The sequence below is a fragment of the Rattus rattus genome, chromosome 10 (assembly GCF_011064425.1).
Source record: "Rattus rattus isolate New Zealand chromosome 10, Rrattus_CSIRO_v1, whole genome shotgun sequence".
Classification (NCBI taxonomy): Eukaryota; Metazoa; Chordata; class Mammalia; order Rodentia; family Muridae; genus Rattus; species Rattus rattus.
Window position 1 is genome coordinate 65,507,108 of NC_046163.1, and position 22,319 is coordinate 65,529,426.

Sequence of the window (22,319 nt, forward strand, 5' to 3'; positions counted from 1 at the left end):
AAACAAATGTTTCACTCTGTTACAACATGTTCCATCTTTTTGTGGGTCTGAATGAAAAGAAAATTGAAAACACTAATCTGTAGTGGAAAAGAAAAAACTAGAAGGGTTGATTCACATTTTAAAAATAATTTACCCTAATAGAAAATAAACCATAAATATTCAGGAGAGCCAAATAATTCTGATCAACTTGCATAATTATCTCGATTAACTCTACACTCTCGAGTTTTAATATTGCGCTTAGTATCAATATAATAATGAGGTGAATTCTTATAAAATTCCTGGGTGCCCTTTATCCTGCCCTGAAACCCTGGTGATTTTTGATTGACAGAAAGATTACCTAATAAACCTCCAGTACAAACTAATTAATCACTTTGAATACAACACTAAATTGGCAGGCATAAAAAGCAAATGAGACGGGTGTTGAGGACCATTTTCAAATGACCTTAGTTGAAAGCCAAGTACAGGCTGATTTCATCTTGAGCAGTGAGTGCTAGGTTCCTGCTTCTGTCCTCTTTGTGCCCATACCCGCCTGCCTGACAGGCACCTGATTGGCTTTGTCTGGGACCAGACAAGGAAGCAACAAGTCCCTGAATAACTCTGGTGAATGGCTGGAACTAAATGCCAGCTACACCTGGCTTGGCCTCTACTGCCCTAGTGGCCTACATCTTCCTAGCAGCATTTAGTGTAGCGAGTACCAGGATTGGTTGGCTCCTTGTAGGAACTTTTACTTCAGTTCTGTACCCCTGGCACGGCCCTTTGGTATCAGCCAGTCGGAGTTACAATGAAACCTGGCATTTTGATCATCGGATTGGACTTTAAATAATTTTTTTCCTATGGGTTATTTTACTAAATTAAAAATTTCAAAGGGAACCGGCAAGGTAGCTCCCTGGGTAAACCCACTCACTGCCAAGTCCTAGGGATCTGAATTCAATCCCTGGGACCCTCATGGTAAAGGGAAAACCTGACTCTGCAGGCTAAACTCTGACCTCTACATGGCTACTCACGTGCCGCACTGCCATCCATAAGTAAAGCGAGAAGGCACAGAGAGGTACTACCATTTCCACCAGTACAGGATATTTGGCAAAACAAGTGAGGGAGGAAGGAAGGAATTAAGTGGCTCACAATGTGAAGCTACAATCTAACAAAGCCAGGAAGTCCTGGTGGGTGGACCGTGAGCTATGTGGCTGATCGCAATGGGCCCACAGACAGGAAGCACAGAGACAGATGATAGTGCTCACCTTGCTTTCTGGTTTTTGTGTAGTCCAGGATCCCAGCCCGTGAAACGGTGTCACCTACTGTTAGGCTAGCTATTCCCGTCTCAGCTAAACATCTCTCCTAACACTCTCACAGACATTCTCAGAGTTGTGTTTGCACACTGACCGGAAATCCACTCCAGTTCAGCATGAAGGTTAACTACACCTAGAAAGCCAGAGATCTTAATAGTTTACGGGCTTTTGCTCATTGCTCTAAAAGGAAAGAGAGTTAGTTCATCATCAGATTTGATCTTAAACACGCAAAGCGAAAACTACCCACCCTCTTTCCCACCACCCCCTCTGGGCTCACACCAGCTGCTGTGCCCTCTGGGTTACCTGATCAAAGTACCTTGGGGGAGATGCAAGGCCCTGCAAGAATAGGAGCACATTTCATAGCTTCCTTATGTTCTTCCTGAGCAAATAACAACTCAAGGGTTTCCTGCTACGCATCTCGAACTGTAGAAATGATCACCAAAAGTACAGGCTTTGATCATTCAACCTAAAAGGAAGAAAGAAAGGAAGGAAGGAAAGAAGGAAGGAAGGAAAGAAGAGGAAGGAAGGAAAGAAGGAAGGAAGGAAGGAAGGAAGGAAGAAAGGAAGGAAGGAACCGACAGACGGACATAGCTAAATATAAAGACAGATAGACAACAGACAGATACATATAAACATGGAGCAGTCCTAAGAACTACATAGTAATGTATTGGGCTTCCTAAGCCCCGCCCTATCTTGAGTCCACCCAATCTGCTTCCGAGTGTTGGGATGTTGCTCATGGTATCCTTTCTCTGCTGGACCTTCTTCACTCATGACTGGCTACGGGCTACGTGTCTGTTGATTTCCAGAGGCACACATGCCTCCTACCAGCCAAGAGGTGCATTGAGGGATACTCATGAGCCCCCGTGCTCATTGGCTCTCCTTGCTGTACGCTCCCTTCTCTGCCAGGCTGTCTTCTTCCAAGCCACGCCCAGCCCAGCCCGGCTCCTTCAGCGCCGCCCTCTCTTTCCTGTTCCTGGCTGCTCTGAGACAGAAAGGGAGAGCGGAATTATTTATTGTGCGTCTGTTTGAAGTGAAAGGCTTTTACATTTTAATGAGCACTAAATAGGTGCGAGGAAATATTGTTCATTAGCTGTAATCTGCGGAATTGCTTGAGTGAACTTCCTTTGGAGGCTGCTTTAAGCGGTTCACTCAAGTAGAGCAGTTTGTATGGTAATTAAGGGAGCATTTTTCTGTCAACATCTGTGCTGCTATTTATAACAGGGGAGGTGGCTTGCGGCTCCACTGGAGGGCTGGAGGGTGTGGGTGCTGAGAGATGCAGGTGGGATGGGGTGGCAGTCAATGCTCGTAGCCATGACAGGCTGGCAGCCATGACAGACTCCTTTCTCTGCCTTTCCTCGCATTCAGCCTCAACTAATTCTCAAAGAAATCCATCCACATTCATCGTAGCTACAAGAATTCTTGCTCTGACATCTATTCATTAATCACAACCCCCACCTGGCAGCCCAGGCAGGGAGATTCAGGAGGCTGCGGAGAAGCAAGCCCTCTTCAGCCTTGTCAGGGTTTGTTCTGTCTCTTGTGCATTTTTTTTTTTTCTTGGTGTCACCCTGATGGAGCAGCAAGATACCAGAATCAGAGCTGTGGCACTTGGGGGACAGTCAGAGATGACCAGGAAAGAAACACTGAACTGGGCACCTCCCATCCCTGCTGCCCAGGCGAGGGGACAGTCACCTTTTCTTATCACAATTTGACAGTCGGAGCACAGCCTGCAACAAGCGCGACTCCGCGTCCCTCTGAGGTGGCCTGAAGGAGTCTTTATATTCTTGGCAATACCACAATGACACGGCCCCATACTCTCCAACTTGAACTAGAGAGCTTACCTGAAAAGACTCAGGAGACAGACTTGTGAGGGCAGAGGACGTTCAGTAGGAGGCTGGCCTGGCTGTGCTGAAGCCCGGAGCAGGAAGATATGGGCAGGAAGTGAATGAGCAGAGAAAAGAGCCTGCGACAAGACTGTTGGGCTGAGTCGGTCTGGTACTGACTGATGGCCCAGCTTTAGGAGGGACCCAGAGGAGCAGGTCAGGCCATGCCCATGGGTGAGCTAGGAGCTGGGGGCAGAGAGATGAAGGCAGGCAGTGCTGTAGGTGAGGGTGGGTGGGTGGGGAAGGCAAGGCCCCATCTTCTAGAGTTAAGGAGGAGTTGGAAAAGCAGTAGCTAAGTGCCACATCTATTCCTCCAAAGAGACTGGTCCAGTCTTTTTAAGTTTTCTCCAGCTTAAGGTAGAGCCAGGCAGGATTCCTAAGAAGAGCAGCCACTTTGCCTAGCTGTGAAGGTACAGCCATGTTGGGGCAGGAGCCAAGCATATCCAGCCACTGGAAAATGGCGGAAGGCCTCACCCACCAGGCTGGGGATCTTATATTACAGCAAGGGAGTTTCTCTGACCACGGTTCACGCTCTCCTTCCCTTCTATCCTCTTCTGTCTTCTTTCCTTTCTTCCACCATTCCTTCCTTCTTTCCTGTCGTTTGAGACAGGGTCTCCTGTAGTCCAGGCTGGCCTTGAACTCCATATGTAGCAAAGGGTGACTCTTACCCTCTGGGCTTCCTCTACCCTTACGTGCTGTATTCACAGTTGTGCACCAGCACAGCTGGTTGGTGCAGGGCTGGGGGTGAAGCCCTGGGCTCCATGTGTCTTAGAGAAGCACTGTACACCCTGAGCTACATCCCCAGCCCCCCAACTCCATGCCTTTAAGATTTTAATACACGGCCAATATTTGGCACATAGTAGGAGAAATCAATATCTTTTGAGTGAATGAATAAATTATTGAGGATTTGTTGATATCCAGAATGACTTAAAATGTGGCGCATGATGGTGGCCAGCTCCTCTTCACCTGGGGACTTTTTACCCAGGCGGCGAACTGGGAAAGGATTCTCAGCCTTCTAACGGAATAAGTTCCTTTCATCCCCCAGGAAAGCTTGATTTTGGAAAAGATACATTGAGAAACATGAGGCCTACTGTGGAAATTACACGAGTGTGATGCTTTGAATGAGAAACGCTCCCCATAGGCTTGTGTATTGGAACCCTCAGTCCCCGGCTGAAGGTGCTGCTTGCCTAGGCCCTGGAACTTTTAGGACAGGGCGCCTCGCTGGAGGAAGTGTGTCACTGGGATTGGCTTGGAGGGTTTCAAGCACAGAGAAACTGCTTCCTGGTGGTGATGAAGGATGTGATCTCTCAGCTTCCTGCCCCTGTCACCTGATGTCATCTGCACACCAGGACAGACTCCTACTTCCATGCAGCCATAAAACAGAATAAACCCTTTCTTTCTTGAGTTGTCTTTGGTCGTGGTGTTTTATGATAGCAACAAAAGTAACTAATACCACCAGGGATCCTTCTGCGTCTCTGTGACCAAAACACTTGACAGAAGCAACGGAGAGTGGGGAAAGTATATTCTGGCTCATGATCTCAGAGAAGATTCAGGCCACCATGGAAGGAAAGGCCTGTGTGAAGGCTATTCCTGGTTATCGATGTGACTTATCCAGAATTAACTAAAACCCAACCGATTGGGCATTTTTTCTTAGTTGAATAATTGAGGAAATATTTTCTCCTCAACTGAATAATTTGACATGAACAGACCCACTTCTAATCCAGATCTCGAGGTGAGAAGACCCACCTTTAATCTGGGACATGCCTATTTCTGGTAGCTTATATAGAGGACAGGGAAGAAGGAAGCTCTTGCTCTCTTTGCCTGCCTGCCCTCACTCTCACTAGCAAGTCCACTCCTTCAGTGGTGTTCGAATCCACTTCTTTGGGATCCTGGCACATACTGAAAGCCACATGCGACATCCAGCCTTGTGGTCTTTGGACCTTCAGTTCATAGGCAGCCATTGTTGTTGGATTAGCTGGACCATAGCCTTAAATTATTCTAATACCCCTCCCACATTATATAGAGATATACACACAGACATAGACATACACACAGACAGACAGCTAGATAGGTAGACAGACAGACAGATAGATGATAGGTAGATAGGTGATAGATACAAAGATAGATAGAGAGATAGATAGATAGATAGATTCTGTAAGTTCTGATATAGAGCTCTGACTAATACAGCACGGTTGCATGGTCTATATGACAGACCAGGAAACAGAAAGAACAGATCATGCCCAATCGTGGATATATATTTTTAAGGCTCAGCCACAGTTACCTGCTTCTGCCCGTCAGGCCTCACCTCCTAAAAGTTCAGTAGCATTTAAAGAATGATACAAGCTGGGAGTGAGGGGGCCTAAATGTTTTTAAGTAATGGAAACATTAGCCCGTGGGAGACATTCAAACGATTACATGGAAACTCCATTTCTGTTGGACCAGCTTCGTAACAACTGAGTATCAGGGATACATTCTCCTTATTAAACTCCATCTTCGCTGACAGGAATTGTCACCAGGCGCAGTATTTTATCGCTATGTTATTTTTGTCTTGATTTTTACATGATTATTAAGCCATGTTTGAATTCTGTGTTTGTCCAAAGGCAATTTCACTTAATGACTCATTTTGAGAAGTCAAATAAAAACAAACAAATGTAATGAATCCCAAGTGACTGAAGACAATTTACACTTGGAGATGCTACAAATAACTCAGATTTTCAAGCGGCTGCCACATTAATTGTCAGCTCAGAGTAGCTTCCTTGTCACGATCCTACAATAAAAATAAGTTTGGGAGAAAAATCTGCCATCTACTGAATATCTCCCCTGCCCTCCATGTTGGTCAGCTTTCTGTAACTATAACAAAGAACCAGACATAATCCGTTCCTTTTACACAGGAATGTTTATCTTTGGCTCTCATTTTAAAGGTCACAGTCCACTGCCCCTTAGGCCTGTTGCTCTGGGTCTATGTTAAGGTACAACATGCTCGAAGGCTATGTGCTCACTGTCTGGGTCCAGCAAGTTTAAAGAGAGAGAAAGCCATGGGTTATGACCCATGATCCCACTACTACACACAGTACCACAGCCTTCCTCGAGTAAAGGCTCACGAATGCTAAAGAGGATGCAACCGAAGAGAACAGTAAACTGACTCAGCTCCGGTCCTGTGAGACAACACACAGCCACTGCGTCAGGTGTCGTCTGCACACCAATCTTTATATAGGAACCTAGGAGGCGGCCTTGCAAGGGTGAAGCCTCTAGAAATGAGAGGACATCTCTACGAACTTAAAAATTTAATCTTCTTCTGTCGGACACACACTTCTAACCTACTGAGGTGACATTACCCTTGCTCCAAAGACATATTACAAACAAACTGTTAGAAAGATATTTTGCAAATTTCCATCACAGTGGTGTCTGAGTTGGGTAGAATTGGGTAGAGTACCTCGTGGGAGAACGGGCATCAGGGTGGAGTACGGGTGCCATCAAGATTGTGGCACAGGTCTCACCTTTAAGAGATTTAACTCTCACTGAAATTCATTGGTGATGGCTAACCACTGACTGTTTGAAATGAGAAACATACAAGATCCAGTTGGAAACGTAGATCATTCAAAGCAGTGGAGGAGCAGAGGAGGGGAAGGGAGAAGCAGAGGAGTGGAGGGGGGAGGAGGAGCAGAGGAGGGGAGGAGAAGAGAGGAGAGGAGGAGAGGAGGAGGAGCAGAGGAGAGGAGGAGGAGCAGAGGAGGGGAGGAGAAAAAGAGGAGGGGGAGGAGCAGAGGAGGGGAGGAGAAGCAGAGGAGGGGAGGAGGGGTCAAAGTTCTTACTAGCTGAAGAACTGGGCTCCTGAGGAGAATGGAAAACATTCGGTTAGAGCCTGCCCAGAGATTCCCGTGTGTGTGTGTGTGTGTGTGTGTGTGTGTGTGTGTGTGTATGTATGTGTGTGTGTGTATGTGTGTGTAGGTGGGGCCACCTCTCTTCCTAAGATGGGTATATTAACATAAGAACCAGAGTTGGCGATGGGTTTGTTTGCTTGTTTCTATATCACACACACACACATACACACACACACACACACACACACACAGGCACAGACACACAGACACAGTCATACACATACAGACAGACACACACATACACACATTCACACATTCACACACAGAGACACACACACAACCACACACACACACACACACACACACACACACACACACACATCTGCTCTTCTAAGTTATGTCATTGGGAACTTTTAGAATACTCAAAAAGTTGGGCTGCCATTTTTGACCATTGCTACAAAACCATGCATCACAAACATTTTCCTCACCTCTGAAGGAATCCTGAGCTCCTTAGCAGTCACCCCTCATACCCACATCCCTCCACTGAGTAAACTGCGGTGCCTTCACTGAGCTTGCCTCAGGAATATCAATTGGGAGATGTCAGTGGGGTCTCCGAGGGCAAACTCTGGATGTGGAGATTAAGCAGAGATGTCTGTGCTAGAAATGAAACTTCCAGAATCACCTATCAGTGGGAGATGCTGGTAAACACAGAATAAAGGCTGAAAAGACAGGGACATCTCTAGACTCCGGAAGAGGCTGACATTCGAATCTGAATATACACAGGGAAGTGTGGTTCCTGCTGTGTGTGCACAGTTTCCCACGCCACCTGGTTACTGATAACCACATGGACCTTGCTGTCTACAGAAGGCCAGACCTCTGCAACCATCACTTCCCAGATTGACTGAAGGGAAGAGAGAAGTTATTCCAAATCTCTTGCTATCATTTTCTGCAAGTTGTCTGTTACACTCTATATTAGAGTATATATGTATATACTCTCTGTGTTTCCTCTATATATAGGTGTGTGCATGTGCACGTATATGCGTATGGATGCAATAGAATGCATATGTCACAAGGGAGAGCCATTTGATTGTCATACAGGATATGAGTTGATCTGTCTGTCCACTGCAGAGACTGAGAATCCAATGTCTGCTCAGTGCATGGGATGGGGCGTTTCAACATTCCAACTTGATGCTGGAGGAGTTTTGGAGAGCCAACTCTTCAGTCTATGCTGGGAAACCAAGGACTCAGGGATGTGATGTCGGAAATGAAGGATGTAACTGTGACAGAGTAGCCTGCAGGAGTAAAGGCAGGCAGCATGGTTGGGGTGGGGTGGGGGTGGGGCTTTCCCTCAGATCTCTGGGTGTCTGGGCTTCAGACTGTAGCTGTTGCCTTTCTGACGGAGGTCTTTCCTCCTTCAGTTAATCCATCCTGGAAGCAGTCACAGACCCACCCACAGCCAGACCTCTTATTTCATCCCACGTCCACACAAGTTGACAACCAAGACACACCCATTAACAAAAATCTTAAAATATCAGGTCTTCCATATTTTATTCTCTTAGCAGTGGCATTAAGTCCCCAAGCCATGGTCAGATCTCTTTTACCTGTGTGGCAGGAATAGAAATTAATGTCCGCTGATGGGGGAGGAAAGTCTTCTGAGTCGCTGGTATAACGTATGACCTTTATACTCATGCCTCCTGTGTGGCAGACTTTCTCTGGGGAGACACAATACATGTCTACTCACCCCAAACGGGGCACCTCGACAGACCGAAGTAGGATTGCCCCGAAGTCCAATCTGTCGAACTAAGGAGTTTTTATTGGGGTTCCTAACAGGAGTATGTGGGAGGGGGTATGTACAGGACAGGGGTGAATCCAAGCAGCAGCTGCATCACTGGAAAGTTCATCCCCGCGGGGTGATGACTCCTGATGCAGCCGTGGTGCTTCCTACACAGTTCTTAGGACCTGGGCAGTCTCAGCATTTCTGCTGCCGGGCGGGTCCGTCCTGTCCTCGGAATGGATTGCTCCTTTCTACATACGGGGCCCTGGAGAATCTCTCCAGGTTCCCATTTTCCCCTTTGTTTAACCTCCTACTTCCCATGAGCCTCTGCCTCCCTTCTAGAGGGAGTACTCCAGCTCAAAGGAATTCAGTTCCTTTTATTAACCCACTCAAAATAGTAGGAAATAACCATCTTAATAATCTTGGATATTTTCTTATTTGTATACTTGCAATATATGCTCACAGTGTTGACACCCAGCAAAGCAACACTGATTGCTCGTAAGAATCTAAAGTAGCTGTAGAGAGGGCCGGAGAGGTGGCTCAATGGTTAAGAGCACCGACTGCTCTTGCAACATTGTCAGCACCCAGATAGCTGAGAACATAGCTCACAGTCATTTATTACTGCAGTTCCAGGAGATCTGACCCCTTGTCCCGGCCTCCATGGGCACTGCATGCATGCATTGCACAGCTATACATGCAAGTGAAACACACATGAAATAAACATGAATAAATCTCTAAAAAAATTAAAGCTGTTATGTAGATTTCTGGAAAAAAAAACCCACTATCTGTGAAAACTAAGTTTTTTCATGCCTGCCTTATCTGGTTTGCTTTTTATAATGTACGTTTTTGTTCATTTAGTGCAGTCACACATTTTGAAGTACTCTCTTCAAAACGCAGAGAGGAAATTGCCTTCGCTGGTTTTGATCACGTAAAACTTACAAATAAGACATTTACTATAAGTGCTTTGAGGATGTTTTGTTGAAGGTTTATACTATCCATGTGCTGGTCTGTGTTTTGTGTATTTATTTCTCTCTCTCTCTCTCTCTCTCTCTCTCTCTCTCTCTCTGTGTGTGTGTGTGTGTGTGTGTGTGTGTGTGTGTGTGTGTGTGTGTGTGTGTGTGTGCAGTACACTTGGAGGCCAGAAGAGGCGTCAGATCTGCTGGAGTTGGAGTTACAGGCAGTTGTGAATCACAATGTAGGGGCTGAAGAACCAAAATCTTCAAGAATAGAAAGTGCTCTTAACTGCTGAGTCAGCTCTCAATTTTTTTTTTTTGATCATTTTAAGTTTTAGCCGGTTTATATGACTATATGTGAAAAAGATAGGTTTGCCAATGAAATTTGGCATTTGTCATCCGCAAATGCAGTATCTGCCAAAGTTCTGTAACAGCCAGCTAAGGTGTCTAATCCAGGTGCCATTGAGCTGTCCCACTCAAAGGTAGTGTTACACGGCTGGCAGGACGTATTTTGGTATACCATGAGCATTTACCTTCTAATTAAAACCTGATGCATGCTGCCAGTTTGCTGTATGTATTAATCAGCTCCTAAAACATGCCCCCAAAGTGATTTTAGCAGGTAATAGCTTTGTAAGTTCCCAGTCGATTTTAATGCAGCTTCTCTAACTTTTTTTTTAAATGCCCATTCCATCCCTAAACACACTCCCTAAGACAGTCACAGCTGGAATATAAAAGACAGCTAGAACGAGTTTATCAGATGGCTCACCTCTACTGTTTGTGAAACGTTTACATCAATGTGTAGCTAGAGAAATTAAAACCCCCGCCGAGTAGCCTAGAAGAGCTGCAGTGGGGCGGAAGAGGTTACTTAGGAAGGCATTTTAAGAACTTTAGCCAACAAATTCTCGTCTGCAGTAACGCTGAGCAGAAGAGGGGAGGGAACGGAGGGGGAAAAGAGAGAGAGTTCGAAAGTACTTGCATGAGAAATGTCAAAATTTGGAACTTAAAACTAAAAGTAGAATGTGGTAAGAGATGAGGCTCCGAGGAACAGCCCAGCGTCGGAAGCAACATGGCTAAGGACCCCATACTGCGAGTTGAAACCCCTCTGCTTCCTAGGAACTTCTCCCTCCAGGTTACCGTGATGGCTCCGGCATACACCAGGGACAATTTCGTTTATTCTCTCTCTCTCTCTCTCTCTCTCTCTCTCTCTCTCTCTCTCTCTCTCTCTCTCTCTCTCTCTCTCTCTCTCTCTGTCTCTCTCTGTCTCTCTCTCTCTCTCTCTCTCTCTCTCTCTCTCTCTCTCTCTCTCTCTCTCTCTCTCTCTCTCTCTCTCTCTCTCTCTCTCGGGGGTTGATGCGCTGTAGGGGAGGGAAGCCCATTTGGAGCCACTCCACACAAGCAGAGCTGGCCCTGGAAGTCAATGGAATCGGTGGGTAAAAGAGCGCAGCCCCGGAAGGAAAGGTCTGGGTAGGAACTCGGCCCTTCTAGCTGAGTGGACAACCCTCGGAGACTGATGGGAAGATCAAGTAAATCACCGTGTCTCTAGAGTACAAGAGAATCTGTAAAAGGGAAACGGTCTCTTTACTCTAACTTTTAAAAAGTGTTTTAGGGCCAGTGAGAAGGCTCAGCAGGAAAAGGTGCCTGACCTCCAATCCTAAGGGTCTGAGATACAGGCCCGGGTGGAGGAAGGGCAAAACTGATGTCAGCCAGTTGTCCTATGACCTCAACACGAGCCCTCTAATAAATAAATAAATAAATAAATAAATAAATAAATAAATAAATAAATAAACAAACAAACAGAAAGAAAGAAAGGCAATAAAAGGTTCTAAGATCATCTCTAATGATTTGAGAATTTTACACATTGTTTTTTGTTGGCAAATTCTATATTAAGAGAGTATACTGAGAGAGATTAGTGAGCAAAATTCCTACCATAGTAATCCTGAGAAAAGCACAAAGTGAAAGCAATTGTGCAGGGTGATTTCTTTTTGTAACAAGGGTGCCTCAGAACCCTGACTGGGCTAACTAACAAACACACCGGCCAAAATGCCCCCTGCCTTTTATCCCAGTCATAGGTGGCAATCCTGCTTCCTCACATTGGTGGGAACTTGCCATTGAAATCTGACGCAATTGACTAATTGGTGCAAAGGGGAAGAGGAAAGTTCTGGAAGCATGGGCCCATGTTAGGCTCACTACCCTTGATGGGACAAAAACGTCTCTCACAGATATTACTCAGTCTGAAACTTTCTGCTCCAAACTGATGTCATGTGATCGGATCCTGACGTTATCTTGTCACGCCCCTGTGTCAGGAGGATTCATGTCCCTCTTGCCTTACGTAAACTGTTTATTTTTGGTATTACATTGGAGAAGTGGGTTTTGTTCTATGCTTTGGTCACTGATTCCATCACTGCAGACACTCTGAAGCCCTGAAAAGCAGAGACTAGATTTATCAGGTGGAAATAAGGTAGCTTGTGACCTTCAGACACTACCGTGTACAAGTAGACTAATTTCTGGGGTTTGCTAATGATATACATTTAAAAAAAAAGCTAAGATCATCTGTGAGCTAAGTTAATAAAAATATTTAAATGCACTTCCTAACACCTTCAAAAGTTGTCATGTGTGACTTGCTTTTGTGGGAGAGAAGTAAATTTCAGGTGCTGGACGCTGGGGTTTTCTGGATTTTCCAGTAAATAATGACATCAAGATTTTCTAATTTGTAACTCTTTCATATTCAAACTTCACCAAAGTCAAACACTTACAGGAAGAATTGTACTCCTGTACATAGAAAGCCTTGGGTAGCATGCAGGGCAGATAGGAAAAGCCTGTGGTTTATGCCAGCAGAGAGCCTACAACATACTTGAGATGATAAATAGATTATATAGATTATATATATATACATATACGCATATAGTATATATGTACATTATATACATATATGTATATATACATTACATACACATATACATACACATGCACATACACACATGTACACACACATATATATACACACACATATATATGTATACACACACACATATATGTATACACACACACACATACACACACACACACACACACACACACACACACACACACACACACATATAAATATTGAGAGACCAAATTTTGAAATTTTGGGTTCAGGCTCCATCTGAAAGAACCTGACCTAAGTTTGAACTTAAGGCCAGTACCAAGCATTAGTTTCCAAGTCACTCCAGGAAGAAAACTCCTAGTCTCCAGTTCCTAGGCTGAGCCCAACAAGACCTGCATTTCCAGGTTAATCCCCCCAACACACCTGCATCGAGCACCAGTCTCCAGGTTATTTCCCCCAGCAACTTTGCAGCTCCTGCTGTTGGGAATGTAAACAGAGCAGCAGCAGAGAGTTACAGTAGCTGCCACTAGGAGCAGGTGCTGGAAAGTGAGCAGAGTCCCCAGCGGGGAGCCACTGAGATGAATTAGTGCTAGTTCCAATGGCCTCCTGCAGCCAGAACTAGGGAGAGCGCGGCCACCAGGGTACGCTCGGAAACCCTTCCCTCCATTTTTATTTTTTACCACAGCAAATAGACTCTGGTGTGATTGCATCGGATTGGCTCCATCTTTCGGAGTTCACCAATACTTCCTTGGTACTACAATATATTTATATTTATGTGAGTGTATCTGGGTGTGATAGATAGGTAGATAGATAGATAGATAGATAGATAGATAGATAGATAGATAGATAGATGGCAGATGATAATAGAAAATTGATAGACAAATAGATAAGTGATAAGAGATGCTGTATAGCTGGTGACAGATTCCCAGAGTCTACAGTGGAAAGATCATGTACCACGCACCCTCTTCCTCTCCACTAGTTCTAGTCAGTGCCTGTTGGCTCGTCAGCTCTCCTGGACACTGGCGTTCATAGGGACTTTATCAGGATTCTCAAGGGAATGCCATCTTAGAACCCATGATTATACACCCACCCACCCCAACAGAAGTAGCAGAAACTTCAAGGATCAGCAGGGTGTACAGCTCCTTTTCGAAATGTTCTCCCATGCTGCTTCCTTTGGCTTTTTGCTTGTTTTATTTGCTTTTTTGTTTTTTGTTTAATTTTGCTTTTTGAGACAGGATCTTGCTGTTTATCCCTGACTGGTCTAACTATGTAGCTCAGGCTGCTCCAAACTCCTGGTCCTGCCTGAGCTTCTCAAGTGCTAGGACAGCAGGGTGTGCCCTCATGCCCAGTCTGTCCTTTCTGCACCCTCCCTCTCTCCCTCCCTCCCTCTGTTCCTCCGCCCCATGTGACAGACTTGGCACTGCTGCTTCTCTGGACAATGAGTTTCCTTGGGCTGGACTGTAATCAAGTGTTTGCCCTGTAGCAAGACTCGAAGTTCTTAGTCTCGGAAACTGAGATTTATCTCACATTTTTACCTGAGAGTTCTTGGATCGCTGGATATAAAGTCATTGTCCCTTAACTATTCTTGAAGGGACCCAGAGCACAGGGCAGCATTTTATAGAAGATTCGATTGAGATCGTTGTTTAACTAATGACTGTGAGCTAATTTTTGAAGTTTTAAAATCTTTTTACTCTTAAGTCTTGCTGGTTCTGGCCTGTGCCAAGTACCTAGCTTCTGTCTGTTAAGTTGTTCCGCAGATGTTACAGCCACTTTGATAAACAAAGACTGGGGCTCTTTCTAGCAAGAAATGTGTCTCACATAAAGGAGACTTTCAAACCCAGACCCATACATTTTACTGTTATCCCAGCTCTTCAAGGTTTGTGATTCATTACCTCTTTTCACATTCAAATTCCTGATACCATCTTCCTAAGAAACCCTTACAACAGCCATTTTTACTGCCTTGAAATAAGTAAGGAACACTTTTTTTTTTTTTTTTTTTTTACAAAAATAGAAATAAGCTCTGGGTGACCAACAAGTGACCCCCCCCAACCCAAGTCACTTCTGATTCCACAGTGATGCAGATTTGCACACTGTGATACAAGTTCACGTGGCTGGAGTGTCTCATTATCATTTGTACTTCTGAAAAAGTTCTTTTCCAAGCGTGTGAATCGAAGCTCACGTAAGGTACCTCAGGGAAGTAACTGAACACCCTACTGCCAGTAAACACGGTGAGGAGAGAAGGAAGCTGAGAACACGCGGGATCTGAGAACATACACCATCTGAAAAAAAAGAAAGAAACTGCCTCAAAAAATTGCTGAGCCTTCTCTCTGAAGCCCGCTGAATCTGTATGCACTAACGACCACGTGACACGAGATCTCTGTCAATTGGGGCTGAAGGCTACAGAGGCATCAGAAGCAGGAAGGGACACCAGAAAGCAGGGATATCCTTTTCAGCTGGGTCTTTCTAGGTCACTCGATGGAGCCCTTTCAGGCATAGAGCACAGTTAGAGACAAGTGTTGAAGGGGACAAAAAAGAAAGAAATCCCCAACTCTCTTCTCCCTCCTCTCTCTCCCTCATACCCACATAAACACCATAATATTAACTGTGAACACCCTCGTGTCTCATATTTTTCTTTTCCTTAGATTCATCCTGCCTCAATGAATGTAATTCCAGGCACTTGTAGCTTTCTAGCAGTGATGAGGACGAGGAGGGGGATGGGAAACGCAATGTCTTCTCGTTATCAGGGTTGAACTCTGGAAAGCTGACTAGCAAGTTAGCGTTTGCTGCTTGCTGTTCATTAATCAGGAGCTGCTTGGATCTCAAGCCTAAGATTTCCTACATGCACGTTCTCAGAAGGTTGGAGGATGAACAAAATACGGGTAAGCACTGCCTGGGAGATGGCCTCGTGAGAATGCTTTGATCCTTAAGCCTCTTCCACCTCCTCCGTTCTCTGCCTAGAGCTTGTATTATAAATGTCTGTTAGTCACGAAGGATGACCAAATTCTATAAAATAAACAATGTTTTCATGACATCAAGCTTCGAGCGTCAGAACGAGAGAAGAAGACAGTTCTAGAAAGCTAAAATGTAAGACATAGGATGGCGAAGACAACCAACTATTGAGATGCTCTTGGGACACTGGAAGGAAGATGGCGGTTGTAGCAGGGCTGGTCATGGAGGGCAGGTGCCACACTCTGGTCACATGCCAGAGGCAGGAGTGGGCCACATGCTTGCTGAACATGCTCGACTTGTGACTTCAGATCACGTGTTAGCCGCAGTCTGATTTGCAGACAGATATGTGGCAGACCTAAAATCCAGCCCAAGGGGCTGGAGAGATGCCGTAGCAGTTAAGAACTCTTCTAGGGAGCGGGAGTTGAGTTCCCTGTATCCACGTGGTAGCCAACAAGCGTCTGCTACGCCATCTGCAGGAGATCTTGTGCCTGTTGGCCTCAGTGGGTTCCTTTACAAATGCACGCTGAATAAAGATATGTGGGAGGATTCAAGCAAGGGGGCAGGCGGGTAAGGGGAGGATAGTAGTAGTGAGTGAGTGATTATTTCTGGCCAGAGGGTGTCTGAGTACTGAGTGGAATTGCTCTTGGAAACCCAGAGAAGATGAGGCCTCTTTGTGATGCAGAGGGATTGGAAGTTGAGGCTAACACCATTCAGTATTTTAAGGAAAGTCTTAATCCCCATCGTATTCTCGCAGGCCTCCTGAGGGGACAGGCAAGAGCACAACCTCAACAGACACCGAGCTCTTGCATAACTCACTGTGGAGATTCTTGGGAGACAGCGCATAGAGTCACACACGCAGAAAACCGTTCTCATTGTCTAACCACACCGTGTTCATGACATCAGCTGGAGCAAGGACCTTCTACATTGGAGGAAGATCTCTAAAAACCTACTAAATCCAACAGCAATGAGACCTCACGCGGCTTTCCGTCTTCGCAGATCCTGGTGTGTCAGTAGCTTGTTTTAAAGCACCATGGCTTCCAACAAGATCGGGGAACAATAGGAACTGTATGATTTGCTAAGTATTTAAATTACTTTTGTGTATTTATACTTAATAATAAAAACAAGTTGAAATCTAATATAATTCAATATAATATAAATTAAATATAATTAGATTAATACAAATCACATTTATTAGTTAAAATGTTTAATTTTAATTAAAGAGTATTTTTCTGGAGCAGAGAAATTTTTACTCTTTACCAAGCTATTTATCAAAGCATCCACGAGATCTGAAATATCTACATTTTAAGATACTTCAGAGTCATTTTCCATTAAATAAAATAAAAATGTTTGTGCTATAGTCAAACATGTTGACATGAGATATGTACGCCGTTATAAAATACAATTAATATCATGTCAGTGTACTTGCATTAAACACAAAGGTGGCTTTGTAGAGTATTTTTAAAAGATTAATTGGCTTATGATTATAGAACAAACACATAGTTGTTAACAGAAACCACAGGCAACCTGCTAATATTTTTCTTATGTGAGGATGTTATAGTTCAGAAGAGTCCAATCACCTTGGAGAGGTAGTAAAATGCCTTCAATTCACAGAAGTTTGCTTCATTCCCTAGTTCAGATTGCTAAATGCTCATAGTCGTATCTCGTCATGATATTTCCTCTCACTGAAAAGGCTCTGAGACTGGAGAGACAGCTCAGCTGACTGAGCACTGGGTCAGCTCTTTCGGAGTTTAGTTCCCAGGGCCTACGTCGGATGGCTCGCAAGCACCCGTAACTCTTCAGGGCGTCTGACACTTCTGACCTCTCAGGGCGCGTGCACACGACCACATTCAGAAATGCACACCTACACATAATTTAAAATAATAAAAAAAGTATGTCGTTTTTAAAAAAGAAATTTAAGTATTATAGGAGAAGAGAGAATTGGAAGTGTCAAATAGAAGCTGCCAGTGTGTAAAATGGTATTTGTTTAACAATGCTAAACTGTGTCTATAGTTATCTATCTATCTATCTATCTATCTATCTATCTATCTATCTGTCTGTCTGTCTGTCTGTCTGTCTGTCTATCTATCTATCTACTATCATCTATCTACTATCATCTATCTACTATCTATCTATCTATCTATCTATCTATCTATCTATCTATCATCATCTATCTATCTACTATCATCTATCTATCTACTATCATCTATCTATCTACTATCATCTATCTACTATCTATCTATCTATCTATCTATCTATCTATCTATCTACTATCATCTATCTATCTATCTATCTATCTATCTATCTATCTATCTATCTATCTATCTATCTATCTATTATCTCTCTATTATCTATCTCTCTATTCGTCTATCTATCTCACCAGCTCTTAAAGGACACACCCTCAAGCCAATCAACTCTTGATGCAAGACAGCTATGAAAGAAAGGAAAAACCTAGAGGAAACGCAGCCACTGGGCGAGTGTACACTCCTTTCAGTCACGGTTGCTTCTAGAATTACACCCTTAGCATTAACTACTCCGCTAAATATAATTTCTGAGCAGCTTGGCTATGCTGGGACCAATAATGTTCCAGCAGATGTTAACAGTGAGGGAATTTAAAGATTGTGGAGTTTCACGGGTGCAGTAAAGCTGCGATGGGAACAGAAATATTACCAGAGCCGTTCCGTTCCGAGTGCGTTCCCGGTTACTGACAAGTGATACATGACTGATGGCTGGGTCCAGGGGAACGGGACTTTATACTTACTGGTCAGCAGCATATCAGTCTCATAAATTAAAGAAAGTTTTATGGATTCCTCATTCCTTTGTGGGCTGATCTTCCTCGGAGGGTCTTTGTTTCATGTTAATTCTGTCATCTAAGCTTTGTTCAAGCATACTGTTCTCTTTAAGCACAGTAGAGCCTCATTCCGGGCTTCCCGACTGCCACAAATCCATCCCAATTATTTTTTAATCTTGGTGTTATCTCCAAGTGGAACTCTGGGAATACCTCCATGTGTTTTACGACGAACACCATCAGACTTAGCACTTTTTATACAAGTCCCCATAATGGCCTAAAAGGAACAATTTTATAATCTCTAAAATGGAGATAGGTAAAAACCCAGCCATACGGCATCATCCCTCCTGGGGAAGAGTCTGAACAAGGTGTTCACTGTCCCCGAGAACACGGGAGGGAGACTGGAACGCGGGAGCGTGGACACAGTGCCTCTTACAACCTGAAGTATGAATGGCAGCACTTCCAGTAGGGTGGTCAGCCGCAGGAAAGTAATAACTCCCAACTGAACGTCTTGTATCCAGTTCACCCTGCATGTCCCCAACAGAACCACAGTCAGAGTATGAGGCCATGGGAACCATGAGAGAAGTTGTGTGGAGACCTCATCAGCTAGGAGCACAGGAGGGCTGCAAAGAACTTCAGTTTGGTTCTTAACACCCACGGGGCGTGTCACAACTGCTTGTAACTCCAATGTTTCTGGCCACCAAGTGCACCTTGCTCTCCTTAGCACGCACATGCACAAGCATGTGTGAGTGCACACACACACACACACACACACACACACACACACACACACACAGAGGCATGGGCACATACTCAGTTAAAATTTACAAGGTGAAGTTTTGCTTTCCCTGTACATGCAAACCAGCAACATTAACAAAAGGTAAGTTGTGTTAAAGCAAGACATTCTGATGAGCCAATAAGTGTATGTCGATACTTTCAATAGACATAGTTATTCATATGTAAATGCATCTTTCTCTAGTCTTGTAGACAGAAGAAAGAAGCTTTAAGTATCCGAGTTCCCATCCCAGCACACCACACCACTAAGACCGTGTTGCTTTCGTTCCTAAGGGACATGCAACACATAGATGTTCCCACTTAAAAGCCTGAGATGAATCATGACACCTTGCCCTCTTCCTTCACCCAGACTTTTTTTCTTCTTTTGTTGGATATTTTTCTTTATTTACATTTCAAATGTTATCCTCTTTCCCTGTTTCCCTCTCCATAAAACCCCATCCCATTCCTCACCCCTTGCCCATGACGGTGAGGGTCCTCTCCCACCCACCCACTCTTTCCCACCTCCCTGCCCTGGAATTCCCCTACACTGGGGCATCCAGCCTTCACAGGACCAAGGGCCTCTCCTCCCACTGATGTCTGACAAGGCCATCTTCTGCTACATATGCAGCTGGAGCCGTAGGTCTCTCCACTCTTTGGTTGGTAGTTTAGTCCCTGGGAGCTCTGGGGTATCTGGTTGGTTGATATTGTTGTTCTTCCTATGGGGTTGCAAACCCCCTCAGTTACCTCAGTCCTTTCTCTAACTCCTCCATTGGGGACTCTGTTCTCCATCCAATGGTTGTCTGCAAGCATCTGCTTCTGTATTTGTTTGACTCATGGATATGCATCTCTTGTTACTAGGGTCTACTGGCTTGAGGATGTGGGCTATTTTGTATCTTGCTAGTTCCTGTCCACTTGGACTTTTCAGTGCTTTGGGATTAGCCAAACTTTCTGTCTCTGCTTCCCCACTGCTGGGGTCCTAGATGCCCCTAACACTCAGTATTCTCATGTGTTTACTGGGGATCCATTTGGACTCAAGTCCTCATGTACTGTCTGAACCATTGTCCCAGCTTCTGCAAAACAATTTTGTTACCATCAGTCTCAGACACATGTAGGCCGGGCTCCTGTGGGCCCGTGGATTTGGCTGCAAATTCTCCAGGCATGGAGTCATTCCTTCACGGATTCTAGGGAAGATCTTTCTTCCAACACATCCCTACACTGCTGTAGGGCGTAGGAAGATCAGGCATCATGAACTGATGACATGTAGGTGGAGAGAGCGGTTTTAATTTTCTTGCTGGTGCTATTATCTTTTAAGTCCTAATAATCTTGCTCATGCTCAGGCCCTGAGCCTATAAATCTGTACATGTTCAGTGAGCGATCCAGAAGGTTCCCTCGGCCGTGCGAGGCCCTGATAAAAGCAAACAATACAGCTCCGGCCACTGCTTATTAAGAAAGGAGACACCTACACGGCCCGGCACTGCAATCCTTTTGATTTTGATGGTACTATTTCACTGTCTATCGTAAACTTAGCGAAGCAGGCTTTCTCTATCCTGCCCTCCTTTTATTGGATATAAATCACCCCTGACAGGAAGTTTTATGCCCAAATCCGTTTACTCCTTGTTGGTAGTCTTTAAATTAATATTTATAAGCTGAAAGAGGCCTAAAAGGGTGCAGCAATATAACAGCTAAATGCCTCAGTTGGGCTTGTGCTGATCTCCACCGCCTATACCATTAACACCTTTTAATTACTCTCAGTCTTAGCATTTACTGCCAGTGCCATGCTGGGCCCACAGCACAGCCTTTGGTGGAGCTGAAGTGGGCAAAACAGGGTTCAGAATGGTGTAGCTTCTGTCCATAGGTGGTGGTGGTGGTGGTGGTTGTTTCTCTCTCTCTCTCTCTCTCTCTCTCTCTCTCTCTCTCTCTCTCTCTCTCTTTCTCTCTCTCTGTGTGTGTGTGTGTGTCTGTGTGTGTCTGTGTGTGTCTGTGTGTGATATAAGTCACAGCTTAAGTATGGAGGTCATAGGACAACTGTGGGTGTCAGTCCTTGCCTTCCACCTTGATTGAGACGACAAGGTCTCTTTGTTGTGTAGAGTGTACATTCCTGGCCTTCTGCTTCTAGGGAGTCTCACCTCCACCTCCTAAGCTCTCTGTCATAGACCACTGGCATCACAGATCCCCCCCCACCCCCTATCCTACCCAGAGCTGTGTCTGACTTTATATGGGTTCTAGATCCAGAACCCAGGCCCTCATGCCCAAGACCTTTACCCACTGAACTATCTTCCTCTCCGCACAGGTGACTTTTGAAAGGTTTTAGTAGGCAGCCATGGGAGGAGGGGCATGGAAATGAGAGTTAACAGGTGGCTGAAACAACGGCTAAGAAATTGTTCAAATTGAAATCAGGTCGTGATGAACCGTTATAATTTCCATACTGAAGGGCATTTCTTAAAATTTACCTCCAAATACAAGGTTACATTGCTAATGGCTGGATTTTAATTTACAGCATTAATTTACAGCATGAATCTTGGCCACAGACCAGGCCTTGCTGGTTCTACAACTCCATTCTGTGTGGCTGACTCCTCTTAGCTGTCTTTCCTGTGCTGGCCTCTCCCTGCTCACTGATGCTTTGTTCAGGAGTGTATTCTACTCTTTCTAGCCTAGCCATGTGATTCCACAGGGTGGCCCCAGCCCCAGGATCTTGAATGGTCTCAGTCAGTCAAGGGTTTAGGCAGGGGGATGTAGTGTGGTTCTGGACAGGTGACAAGAGGGACAGAAGCAGAGGAAGTGGCTTCTGAAAAATGCATCCTCGTGTTCAAGAACAGCATCAAGATGGTCCTCCCCTCACTGATATGACCTTCTTGCTATTGTCAAAGGAGCCAAGCTGAGGTCAGATCCAATTCCCAGAGGAGGGCAGAGCCTGTGGAACTGAGCAAGGCAGAACTGCTGCTCCAACCGTGACTTCTTGCTCCCAGTGAGGAAGCGATAAGGTGTTTATTGGTCAGACCGACTAGTCTGTTTTCTGACACTTGTATTCAAAGCCGCTACTCATCTTTAGAGTGACCTGTGAGCTCTGACTCCTGAAGCAGGGTTCAGAGGTCAAATCAGCCTGCCCCTTTGTTTCCCCCTTGCTCAGGATTCAGCTTTCTTTGTCATCAAACTCTCTACTTGCTTGCTTCTGGATTCCCTTACCAGTGACTCCTGCAACCTCCCAGAGGCTTCTCCCTCACTTTCTTTGTC